Source organism: Manacus candei, unplaced genomic scaffold (genome assembly GCF_025592945.1).
Source record: "Manacus candei isolate 608988 ecotype Guabito, Panama unplaced genomic scaffold, ASM2559294v1 h1tg000034l, whole genome shotgun sequence".
Classification (NCBI taxonomy): domain Eukaryota; kingdom Metazoa; phylum Chordata; class Aves; order Passeriformes; family Pipridae; genus Manacus; species Manacus candei.
This window is the reverse complement of record NW_026138082.1, coordinates 17,076,643-17,090,513: the sequence shown is the minus strand read 5'-3', so window position 1 is coordinate 17,090,513 and position 13,871 is coordinate 17,076,643. Positions and strand designations below refer to the sequence as shown.

Below are 13,871 nucleotides of genomic sequence, written 5' to 3'. Positions count from 1 at the left end.
AACTGTTTCATATGTATGGGAACCAAGTTTTCCCACTGAAATAGATCACAATTTTTTTTTCTCCTTCCCTTCTCCTTCTCCTTCTCCTTCTCCTTCTCCTTCTCCTTCTCCTTCTCCTTCTCCTTCTCCTTCTCCTTCTCCTTCTCCTTCTCCTTCTCCTTCTCCTTCTCCTTCTCCTTCTCCTTCTCCTTCTCCTTCTCCTTCTCCTTCTCCTTCTCCTTCTCCTTCTCCTTCTCCTTCTCCTTCTCCTTCTCCTTCTCCTTCTCCTTCTCCTTCTCCTTCTCCTTCTCCTTCTCCTTCTCCTTTTCTCCTAGTGGCAGGTACATACCATTAAGATGGTTAAAATTCATTATTTTTAACTGTTGAATTTTTTGTGTTCTACTAAACTCAATGAAATTTTCAAGCATTTAGCTTCCATCTGGAATCATATTCTAATTAGCAGCAACACTGAAAAATATTTAATTTTTTCTTTTATCTTATTACAAGCCATTTGTTGTATTCAGATTCAAATTAATTACAGAAAAAAGTACTTCCATTATTCCCATTAACTTTAATTTCAGCTCTGAATGGAGCCTGCCTAATTGCTGTCAAATACGAGCATTATAAACACACACATACACCCCCTTCTCCTGCCCTCAGTCATCTTGAGGAAGATTTGTTTAGGAAAGTACCGGCCAAGGGCCTTGCTCTCTATCTTCCTGTATGAGCATTTGTATATTACACAAGAAGATAGTGTCACTTGTTTCATTAGGGCATTATAAAAGTGGTCTAGCCTATAATATTTTGCCATGTTTCCTGTGGAGAATCTGTTTACAGAGACTTTGAGTTTCCTTGAAAGACACTTATACATAGAATTGTGGACTTTATATCTATTCACTGTGCTCATTCTGGTCAGTATCTTTTCTACTGAAATATTGTTAGACGTTTTGCAGGTCAGTGGGTGTTTTTTCCTCCTATTAATCAAGAAACCTCTGGTTTCTTTCCTTTTTACAGATGACAGATTATAACCACAATTCCATTTCAATGACAAGATCAACATCAGAAAACATTATTTAGACATCCAAATTTAAAAAAGAGTTTATCTTCCTGAACTGTGTCAATGTCTTCAAAAGTTAATCAAAATAAGGTGTTTTCTCCTGAACATACTGATAAAAAAATTGTACATTGCAGTGCACCTATTTATTGAGGTGCATATGAAATAAAGAATGTTAGTTACGTATTAGGCAACATTAGCTTCCCAGCACTGTGACAATGGGGTAATATAACACCTTAGACAGCCTGAGATATTCAGTAATATTTGGAAAACAGCAGCTACAGAGGTACAACCATGTCTCGACTCTCCTATTTGTTTCATATCTCTCTCAGTTAGTTAAACTATGAAGTGCTCTGAAGTGATCACATTATAGTTACCATAAGAAATAAAACAATTTTCTGATTGATTCAGCTTATCATTATTGGGAATTCAGGATGTGATATTGGTACTGCTGCCAGACTAGAAACCTGCCTGAATGGTAAGGGTATCTATTAATTTCACATACCTAACTCACTCGATAACTCAAACTGTTATTGTGTTCTTGGATAATCACATTTGCTAGAAATTTATATTATTTGATAAAATAAGTGGGGATTTTTGTCACACAGAACTTCTCATCAAACTATAATCTTTTCAACTTTCCAGGTCTAGACAGAGAAATAAGAATAATAGAGAGATTTAAAATTAAATATTTATTACAAACTATATGAAATGGATAAGCATATGTGCCACAATAGAGGATAATAACACTGGAGTGTCTCCAAAGAAGGGCAACAGAACTAATGTCTAGACAGCAAGCCTTACAAGGGAGCTGTGGTTATTTAGCCTGGAGAAAAAGAAGCTTAGAGTTGTAGCAAGGTGGATGTCAGTCTCTTCTCCCAAATAACAAGAACAAGAGAAAATGCTCAAGTTGCTCCAGGAAAGGTTTAGGATGGATATTAGGAAAAAATTCTTCTCTGAAAGGGCTGGAAAACATTAGAAAAGGCTGCCCAGGGAAGTGGTGGAGTCACCATCCCTGGAAGTATTTAGTATCATGTAGATGTGGCACTTAAGGACATGGTTTAGTGGTGGACTTGGCAATGTTATGTTTATAGTTGGACTCAATGATCTGAAAGGCCTTTTCCAACCTAAATGATTCTATTACTCTAAGTTCTTATAATTTTATGTGAGTTTGTAAGCCACATGAACTCCAAAGGGGAAAAGATGTGTGGTTGCATGTAGGAGACCTTAAAGAAAAAAAAATACAGACAAACAAAAGTAAAAAGCACCACAAGTAGGCAGGACATTGTACAGAACACATGAAATGGATGACTGGCAAAAGCAAAACCAAGAGCATAACCCCCGGTGGGAGGGAGACTATAGCATAAAATCATCAGTCACAAAAGAGGAAAATTAGAAAAACAAGAGAACAAACTGATCTCTGTTCAAGTTTCACTTGTTAAACAGCTCTCAGGTCTGATCAACTCGATGGCTAAGAGCCATAGGCCATCACAGCTAACTATGTGTTGACTGCATCAGTGCAAAGGCATCAGCTCTGGGGTATGGTATACTGATAGCTGACTGAATGTAACTGTAAAAAATAGTAAGTTTTTCACATGGTGCAGTGATGAGTAATAATAGATAAGAACTAACAATAATTAGGTTAGAAATGTTTTCTTTCACATTTATAAACCACACTGATTTTTCAGTCTTCTGAAGCTTCCCATCACAATGATCTCTATATACATATATTCCATTGCAGAATTAAGATTATGCATACATGCAGTTGTCTACCTGTTACTGTCCACATCTGAACTAGGTGTCTAAATGCTAATCACAACATTTAGTCGTAAGTCTTACCACTAGATTCCTATTTAAATGACTCTCCTTCCTTCATTGACTGTATTGAATAGGTGTCTGTTGATTGCAGTGACTTTTTTGACTCTTAGTGAGCCTGTGGTTATTTGTATGCCACTGTCTGACTGGACTGTGTTACAAATACGGATGTGTTAAAAATATTTCTTTTTCTATGAAAAGAATGTATATCTTTACTTAAGAATAGTTTATAAAACTTGCATCTTTTCTAACTTATATGCTTGTATTTGAACCCATTTTTTTATGGAAGAGTTTTTATTAATGTGATCTTTTAACATTTATTTGATTTATTTTGATTTATCGACCATTAAGATTAGAGATTGTAATATCCACTTCTCTTCTGGAATGGTGAACATGGCAAAGCCATTTCTACTCTTGAAAAAATGATAATGTTTCACTCCCAATAACAAGAATTATACATTACAGGATACAAAGTCATTAGGTCATGTCAAAGCAGATAGTTAGACATACATAGAAGCCTCTACCAGCTTGATGTCTAGATAAAAATCAAAAAGCTTATTCTTATTGTAGATAAAGTACAAGATAGAAAGAATTATATTCATCGTGTTAAAGTACCTCTCATGAGATTGTTTTTCATTCAGACTATGCTGAAAGCATTTTGCCATTGTCTTTGACACTTCATATAAACTGTGTTTTCCCAGAAACTTCTACATTGTTAGATCTTCTACAAAAATCTTCCATTGGACATATTACTTTGCCCCTCTTTTTAACAGAAGGCATGAGATGAGAAAATGGGAAATGGAAAAAAACTCCAAACAATAAAACCTAGAGGACACTAGAAAAAGATATCTTATGCATTTCACAGTAAGAGTGAAATAGAATATAAAAAACCAGTGGAAACCAAAGCTTTCTGTTGGTTGCAGAAATCCTCTCTTACACAAATAATCTGTATTTTTCCTCACTTTTTTTTTCTGTCATTCCAAAATATTACTGTCTTTCACTGCATTTTACAGAAGAAAAAAATACAAAAAAAAAATGCAGCTCAAAATCTGATAGTAGAATATAATACTCTGGGCAACAGTATATTAAATGAAATGCAGACTATAAATAATGGTGATGCATGTGTATTGGAAATACCTGACAAGTTCTCCTCTGCTGACCCAGGTTCTGGCACTTCATCCAGTCCACACTGCAGTCTTATGGTTGAGAGAACTAAAGCTTTCTGTGAAGATGTCGTAAACAGTATTATTAGTATATGGACTAAACTCTTCAATCTCAAGTACAAAAATGGTTCCAGTTGTGCTGGATGACTACTATCATGAATGGTGATGGTGAAGTGGAGGATGTTTGAAGTGGTTTGTAATAGTACTGTTTTAGAAACAAGCAAATCAGTTTGCTTGATCTCTCTGACCTCATTTTAGATTTTTCTGTCCTGACAATTTCCCTCATCTGTTCCTGATGCCTTCCTGAACTCATTTACTCCACCTTTACTTTGGAAAACTCTGGACATAGCCCAAAACAAATTCTGTAACTTTTCTTCCACGTAAGGAAAAGGTCTAAATATACCCCGAATGATCCTCTCCCTCTTTCTAAAAGATGTAGAGAAATCTGGCAGATATAGGTTATGGCTATTAGATATTTTTCATGTAATTTTCTTTTGAATAACATTTTTCTATTTTTTTTTTACAACTCAGGCATTTCTCTTGAATCTCCCCAGTCTCCCACAGGTCTAGCACTCAAAACATTTAAACGAAGAAAAAGAATCCGTTAGGTAAACCTGTTAGCATGACACTCTCCAGACTGAAGACAGTTTATGTTCATATAATGAGCCTTGAGCAACTAATGAAATGAAAACAGCTAAGAAAAGTTACCACCCATATATTCCACAGCTTCTGCAGTGCGTTCCTTTCTTTATCATTAGAGTTTTGGCTTTCAGGATAAGCTATAAAATCAAAAGAATAAAAATGTACTCATTCCTCATAGGAAACATTTCCTCACTAGAAAAAAATATTAAAAATTAGTTCCTATGGCTTGTAGGACTTCTGTGACTTCATTTGCAAGAGCCTGTGGACACATACTGTTTTATGTGCTATTACGATTGCGTCACACTAATATATGTATTAGAGTGTGGATTGCCAGAATTGTTTACCTTCCATAAGGAATTAGTTGTCTGCCTGCAGCTGGGGGAACTTGGAAAATGGCAGCCTTTCTGTTTAATGATGTATGCACGAATAAATGGGATGGCAATCACTAACTCTGAATGGGACTGTTGTTGCACAGAGAAATGGAAAATAGTAAGGCAGGTTGGAAACAGTCTAACCAAAATGTTAAGTCCTCTCAAGTTAGCATTGTCATACTGTTTGAAAGGCTTTAGTTGTATGGGTATTTCGATTCACTTATCTTCCTAAAAATATTTTCTTCTACAACCTCTCTGAAAAAAAGTTGTGACTGTGGACGTTGCAATCAACAGAAAGTTACCCAATTTTTTTTTCAATAAGTCTTTGATAAGTCTGCCCATCCCCTATATTGGCTTGCCACCCCGTATCTGATTAACAAGGTACATTATATTGGGGAATTGTATCACTTTGTAATCACTGTATGAAAAAGTAAAAAGGAGGAGAAGACAATAACATATTTGGAGAATTTATAGTGCAGGACAATTAATTAGAAAAGAAAATAGAAAGAGCAGCTAGCCAAAGACAAGGTGTAACTTACCTGAGTGGAATTTACTAGTTCTGTGCACGAATAGTAGGTCATTGTAACATGTTACAGGCACCCAGTGATTATTTTTTTCTCATTTCATTATTTCCACAATATGTAACACTGATAGAAGAAACAGAATATTTTTCACGTGTTAGCAACTTGAAAATATACAATCACTTTCTCTATACTAATTCTTCTTCCTTGTGATAAAATGAAAGAGAAAAAAAGAGAAAATAAAAACAATGCTTCCATTAACAACTGTTAGTCTGTCTGACTTGTGCATAGCACAACAATTCAGATCAGCTTGATGGATTAAATGTGTCATAAGGTTAACAAAAATGAAAGACAGAAAACCAAACTCATATGAAATTAAATCAGATATTGACAAATTCAAGGAACCACGTTATCACTGCATCTAGCAGACAAGAGGAGCAAGAAGCAAAGCAATACAATCCAATTGATGCAGCAATAAACAATTGTAGAAAGTAATGAGAGAAGGTGGTTTTTTTCCATTTTAAACCTTTTAGTAATGATAGAAGGAAAACGCACGGGCAGAAAGAATGAAACTAAATTGGTCAATGTGTACTTACTCGGGTCCCTCAAGCTACCACAGCATTTCACTGTTCAATGTGACAAGCAAACTTTATTGCCTTAGCTATCTGGACCTTCTTATTCCTCACTATCAATGTAAGAGCAAATAGAAGCCTCACAGAGCCATTTCAACTGCTATTTCAGTAAGTGACATGTCTTAAAGATGCTGCAATAAGTGTCATTTTTTAGTGGCAAGATCCTCTAAAGAGCTATCTTAGAAGCTAGTGTGACTGTCTCTCATATGAATGAAGAGGTTTGTTAAGAGTATACATATGTTTAGCCTGAGAAATGAGAGGATGGAGACAAAGGAAACCATTTCTGGCACTACTACATTCTTCTCATTTTGGTCTTTAAATATTCATAGAGAAGTGTCTCATTAATGTATTTACAGTGACAACCCTGTTTATAAACTTCTTCTTAAGATTTATGTGTCTGTATCTTGAATGTATCTAACAGAGTTATACACTATTAGTTATTGTTGATAGCACAAAGTCTTTGTTTACAAATCAGTTCAGTTAATCAGATTGATACGATAACTTTTACAAGATTAATAAATGTCTTAATGCAACAACTTGACTACAAAAAGGTACATGTGCCAAAATTTACCCTCGATTCAAAGGTTTATAAATTATACAGTTAAATAAACTTGCAGGTCAAGGGACATGAAGCAGGTTTCAAATTTTTTTTGAAAGTCTAAATTAAGTTTTCACACTTTCATGTTATTCCTGTGGAAGATGATTTCTAAACACCACATTGGCATAGCTCATAAGCAGGTAAGTTTAACAAATCACAATTCATTACAAGTTTTCTTACTTGAATATCCTGCAGATACATGAATAATTCAAGGGTAGTAAACAGTGCTACTCTCATTAAAAGAGCTCTGTTAAAGCATGGTTACCTACTCCTCCTGAAAGTTAATCCAGTGTTGATGAGTTTTGAGAATTTTAGCCAAATTACTTATAAGATTGTATTTCATATTTGCACAATTGGCATTTTTTTTACTGCAAAATATTGGTGCTTGTAGCAATGCTAGGGGTGGCTGAGCTGTTAAAATTTAATACTTTGTTAATATAAGCTCTTTATTTCTCTTCACAATGTCTAAACTCTGCCTCCCTCACAGTATTGACATACAGTGCATTAAGTTCTCAGTCTGCATATGTGTCATGTTCCAAGAATTCCCCCACCTCTCTGATAACTACACTTACAGTCAGACACTTTCTATTCGAAAATGCAGTATTCTTTCTGATTTATTATTTATTCCCTTGTATTATTACTAATTATTTCCAGAACAGAATGGATAAGAATACTTGTACTAGAATTGTGCAAACACAAACTAATTTCTGTCCATAGTAGTAGTGACCCATACATATTTGTATATAATTATAATTTATAGTAATATATACTGAAAGAAAATAGTGGAAGATAAAAGCTCTGCCAAAAGACAACTGTTTGTAACGTCTGCAAGAAGGACTACTCAAAATTTTTTATGAAGTTAATTTTTGGTTTTATTTGGTTTAAAGGAAATTTTTTTCTTAAATAAATTCAATATTTTAACAAAAAAAATATAATGTTATTTTCTGTTTTCTGGACTTGTCTGTTACTTTACAGTGGAACAGTTGAAGAAATAATAGGTTACTGAAGTACATGAGTTTGACATTCAAACTGGTTTCAAGACAATATTCTTCTTTAACACCTGGTAAATCTTTTCAATGTGAATAACATTGAGTAATTAGAATCTCATAAGAGATTCTAATATTTATGCATTTATATAGTCTTAGAGTTTCCTCCATTGACATTAACTAAATTGTCTCCAACTCTAAAAACATTGGAGATTTAGTAAGAGAACAGAGTGATGGACAGATGAAGTTTCTGTTATTCTTTGAATTTTTACCGCTAAGTACTTTGCACTAGGATTTAAACAGTCCCATAAACTTATTCTGTTTCTGTTGTTTTAAGGGTATATATGTCATATGAAATTCAAATATGCTGGTTTAGTTATTGCTGTGTCTGATGCACTGTATAAAATTTTTTTTAGAAACATAATTCATTTGCATTCATTTTTACTTTGAATCCTCATGTTATACATGTCTTTAGTAAAGAATTTATATTGGTATATCTTTTGGTTTTGCTACGGTGGTGTTTGAATACGAGTATTTGGGGACAACTTGTAGGCAGGTATTTTTGAAAAAGGAACAGCCTAGTAAGAAGTAAAATAAAAATTTTATGTTTTCATTAATTTTGAAAAATATAGATTTGGTTGTATCAAGAAGACATTCTTCATATGCTTAATTTTACATGTTAGTGTTTGGAAAAGGGTCTTCATTTCAGGTAAACTCTAAATCTGAATGCTTAAGAAATAACAGATGAGCGAAAAAGTACAGAAGTGTTTAGATATTGGTTCCTTATCTGCCTTCAAGAACAGGAGAAAGGTGAATTTAACATGAACTCATAAAACTGTTTCAAATCCAGAGAATTTCCACCTATTCTTAATCTTTATCTCTCTTTTGTTCTCATTCACTGTTCTCTATTGAAAACATAAGAGTAAAATGTTCATAGGTACACACCAATTAAAAATAGGGATCAGACTTCTGCTCATTCCCAAGATCAGGTCCACAAATTCAGAAACAAAAGGATGTTCTTTTGATTAAAATGAACAATGATCAGAAATAAAATATCCTCAGTGTTTTTTAAATAAAAACATAATGTTTTGGCTTGACAAATAAAATGTCTTTCTCAATACCACAGTACCTATCAATGATCACAGTTCATTGCCTTTTTTCCCATGGTTGTGTTTGTACAGGTAAATAGACTAAAATCTGCTCTCTGAACCCAAGTTATAGCAACTTGCAGCTGTTTGTCAAACTTTCTTCCCCTCACAAATGTCCATGAGGGCAAGTTCTTGACTCAAACTCTGATCATACTCGACCGTTGCCTAAGAGACTCTTGCTTAGCATTGGGCAAAAGCATGCTGAGGACCATACTCACACTGAAACATGCTAGAGGATTGTACAACAGAATTTCACTTGAGCACCAGACCTACTTAACTCATTAATTTAGGCTTATGGATCAGGCCACCTAACCAGAGAAGTATTGCAGTAGGTAGGAAGAGAAGATGCAGTGATGTATGATGAGAGATATAGCCTTCTCAGACTGTCTGACATGAGAAGAAATGTGAAAAAAAATGAGTCTTGACAATTCAGTATTCATTGAGCTTATCCAGCAGCTTATGACATCCTTCATCACACATTAAAACATATAGCAGTTTTCTATCTCCTATACTGGTTATTATAAAAATCGTTTAACACAAGTGATGAGTCTCTGTCATTTTAAGACTGCCAGTTCTCTGGTGTTCAGTTTAGGGGGACAAATGGATATGGTATCAGAAGAAGAGTTTAATAAAATAATTTTTAAAAAATTCAGCTCTGATGATGAAAGAGTAGTATGATACGTTGAAAGGACTTCGTTATTAGCATTGTTTCTTTCTCTCACTCTTTGTCTTAAGTTCAGGAAGGCTCTGAAGAACATTCACCACCTATGGATATCACACTGGATAAAACGTACCAAATTATCCAACTGGTGGCAGGGCATCATTTGTCTAAACCATAGATTACTTTATTGTTAGGTTGTTAAACAACAAGCCACAGTCTTTTACTCAAAAGGAAAGTTGCAAGTAGCCTCTGCAAGCAATTCTAATACCAGACATATCAGACAATTTTACTATTTTTATCAGATCCTGCTCTTTCTCTGTTTAGTTCTAAAGTGTTTAGATTATTCATGATATAAATAATATATTTCAAATACTTGAAGTAAACTTAATGATGAAAATTTTTAGATTTCACTTTTAAACCTACTTTTTTTCTCCAGTCCAGAGCAGATAAAAAAATTTGCATAGAATGAGTAGTGTCATAAGAGATTTAAGCAATATGCAGTGTTTAAGCAAATGTGTGAACTTTCCAAGAGAGCTCCAAACAAATTAATCTCACCTAAATTTGGATTAGAAAGATGGAATTGTCATGGAATCATAGAATAACTTAGGTTGGAAGGGACCTTCAATATCATCTACTTTCAACCCTTCTGCCATGGTCGGGGAACCTTCCACTACACCAAGTTATTCAGAGCTTCGTCCAATCTAGCCTCAAACACTGTCAGGGGTGGGACATCCCCAGCTTCTTTGGACAACCTGTTCCAGTGCCTCACCACCCTCACAGTAAAGAATTTCTTCCTAATATCCAATCTAAACCTACTCTCTTTCAGTTTAAAGCCGTTCTACCTTGTTCTATCACTGAATGTCCCTGTAAAAAGTCTCTCTTTGTCTTCATCATAGGCTCTCTTCAGGTACTGGAAAGCCACATTTAGGTTACCCCGAGACCTTCTCTTGTCCAGTCTGAAAAATCCTAATTCTGTCAGCCTTTCCTCATATGAGAGGTTCTCTATCCCTCTAGTCATCTTGTTGGCCCTCCTCTGGACTCACTCTTGCAGGTCAATGTCCTTCCTGTGCTCGGGATGCCAGAGCTGGATGCAGCACTTCAGGTGGGGTCTCATGAGAATGGACAGCCCTTGTTATTTATGGGCCTTAATGTTAAGGGCTTAATAGTTCATTGTCTAAGGCAAATACAAGTAATTCTAAGCTTTCTTTATAGTTAATGGAGAACAATAGACACCTTCAAATAATTCATGCTATCCTAAAACAGATGTCCAAGGGAAAGACAAAGCATTCTCTAAAAGTTTTTGTTTCCTTCTACTAAACATATATGAAAACCAAAATGATTTGCTTTGACTTGGATAACTAACTTTAGACATGTAATATTGGGTCATAGATATGTCAAAGAATTCTAGAATTCACTGTATTAATACATATTTTACACACCTGACAGCTCTGAAAAGCAAGTAGTTTACTAATAATCATGCTTTAACAGGGGGTCAGGATGAACACTGAATCCAGATCTGAGTATTATTTCAATCCTTTCTTGGTCAGATTACTCTAAATATTTTTCTTCTTAAAAAACAAATTTAAAAAATGTGCAGAACTCTATATCTTTAAAAGAAATGATCAATACTTATCCTAAAGATGTACTTTTGAAAACTACATAGAAAAGTAGATATTTTCTCTTGGTTTAATCTCAGTAAAAATAGCAGGAAAACTTTTATCAATATTAAAGAATGTGAAATCATTTGATAGATCATCTGAGAAGGCCTAACACATAAAACAGGTTCTTCAATATTTTATCCAAATAGAGCAAAACTTATGCCATTGATTACTAGACCTGCCTGTAAGTAAAAAGTGAAGTATAAACTTTCTAACCATCCAAGTGCAATCTCAGTACTGTTTTCACTTAAATGAACACTGTTCTTAGCTGTGCAGGCTTGCTTTTCAGTTGTAATAGGGCTTATTCCTATCCTGCTGTCTTAAATATTTTAGCATTACCTTTATCAGAAGAACTTAAAAATTCAATGGTTGCTTTAGGCAAGCCAAATAAAATCAACACAACAATTTAATTACAATTATATCAGTCATAATGGACATCTTTAACTGAAAACTAAGGAAAAAGCTCAGTGCATAAACTTCATGGAGATCTGAAAGAGAATTAAGAAATCACTGATGTTTCTAGCAACACCATTCAAACAGGATGCAGCTGGACAGACAGTACAGAGATGACAACAGGAATCTTTTGTTTAAAAAGAGAGAAAAAAACAGGGAGGAAAACATTTTTTTAAAAAAAACTAAAGTATACTTCATAAACAGAACTTCATGTTCAGTCTCAAAATTGACTTCGTGAAAACAATCTGTTTTTTGGGCCTTTTCTTAGTGCATAGTCAAATTTGTCAACAGGGAGGTCTTAAAAGCAGAAATTAATTTTAAGCAGACAGAAACAATGTGGATTTTGGAGAGTGTACTGCATAATTTCATGGTCTGAACTTAAATCAGTATATTTGTTAAATTAAAGTTCCACTTGCAGAACTATTCTTCAGTTCCACTATTTTTGCTGTTTTCCCTTCAGTTACATTTATGCAACCTGACTGAAAGTAATGGAGTTTCACAAGTGAATCCAAAGGCAATACTTGACCTGTAAAAATCTTTATTATTGGTGATCCATGAGTCAGATAGAAGACAAATAAGCTCCCAAATCCCAAGCCTAATTTAAGGTCTGGCAGTCAGAAAAACATTTCACTTGTAAACTGAATTAGTTTGATTGAGAAATTATGGGGGTAAAAATAACTATTGAATGTGACAATACTATTTTTGTAGAGTGTTTTAAGAATAGCCTTGTGCTTTTAAAATTAGTCATGTCCTGTTGCTTATTCCCTAATTGAAGGCAAAATGCTCCATTTCGATATTACAATTAGTTGCCATAGAAATGATAATCGCATCAAACAAACAAAAAAAAGGATTACGATTTCCGGTGAGGCATAAGTTGAGGAACCCTTGACAAACAAAGAACTTTCTTCCTTCTAAATATCAGTCATAACAGATGTAAAGAACAGAAAAGTTATATTTTTACATGCACATGCACATTTATATAAATTAAATAGCATATTTTTCATTTTAGAAAACATAGCTCCATTTAGTTGCAAAGAAAGAGTGATGGGGTAGCACACTGCTATTTAAGACCTTAACCATGCAAAACCAAATTATAGAGTAGGTCTTAATAGTTAGCATACACAGAGAGAAAACCTTCCTAGCCACAAATCCTTGTCCCATACAAAAAAAACCCAAACCCAAACAAATCCAAAGAATGCCCTCCGGATAACTACAGATCTCTTTACAGTATGATTCCTAAAGGTTATCATGTTTGATGATTTTTCCATTCTTCATGTGTTTGCCTTAAAAATGAGAACATGTTTCACATAATTAGATATTACTGACTCTTAGTAAGCATTGTGAAGGAGAGGAGAGGAAGTTATGAAGTTGCTTTGGAACTTTATATCAACTTGAATTACTGAATATTTATTAGTAGTTTTAAATCTGTTATCTTTACAGAATAGCCTGAGTTGGAAGAGACCCACAAGGACCATCGAGTCAAAGTCATAAGTTAGGGGATCAAACCCACATCGGGGATCAAACCCACAACCTTGATGTTATTAGCACTATGCTCTAACCAACTGAGCTAATCTCAGGGTCAATGGCAACAATAACCAGGTAAGAAAATCAGGTTTGTACAGTTTATATGGATAAAACAGGGTTGGAAAATTACTATGCACCCAGTATATAAGTCAAGTAGAAAACAGATATGAAATATGACTCCATAAATTATTTCTTCTCTTGAGAGAATCATGGATTTTCTGGAGGCTTTCTATATCTTCATGGGAGAACCATATAAAATAGGAACAGTCTAGAGAGATATATACAGGAATAAGGACGTTCACTCATTCCTTGTGAACTCTCCAAAACTGAGGGTGATATCCTATCATCTATGATTTTTCCTTGCCAGATGACGTATGTTTTGCATGGGAGAAAGTGAAAGGCATTTCCATGCAGTCTTACTTAGCGTAATGAAGAAGGTATTTTCACAGGTGGGTTCGGTTCCTCAAATCTTCCAGAAGACATATATATACTCCCTTTTTAAATATCCAGTATAATAATATTCATTGCTCAAAGTTTTCAGTATGGTATACATTTCTTTCCATTACTTATTCTGCTCATTGTCCTGAAAATTCTTATGTCTCCTTTTTATTATCACTCTTGAAATAATGTCCCTTTATTTCACTATATAATGATTTCTTCCCTGGG

At 34.4% G+C, this 13,871-nt stretch overlaps 1 long non-coding RNA gene across 1 annotated transcript in view; it reads left to right on the top strand.

Annotated features, from left to right (window-relative positions):
* LOC127473157 (uncharacterized) overlaps positions 1 to 13,648 on the top strand; it is a 50,124-nt gene extending 36,476 nt beyond the window's left edge. Inside the window, exons 3-4 of the long non-coding RNA XR_007905297.1 lie at positions 13,122 to 13,280; positions 13,573 to 13,648. This is a non-coding gene — a long non-coding RNA (uncharacterized LOC127473157). The remainder of the gene's footprint in view (positions 1 to 13,121; positions 13,281 to 13,572) is intronic.
* Positions 13,649 to 13,871: the final 223 nt, after the last annotated feature.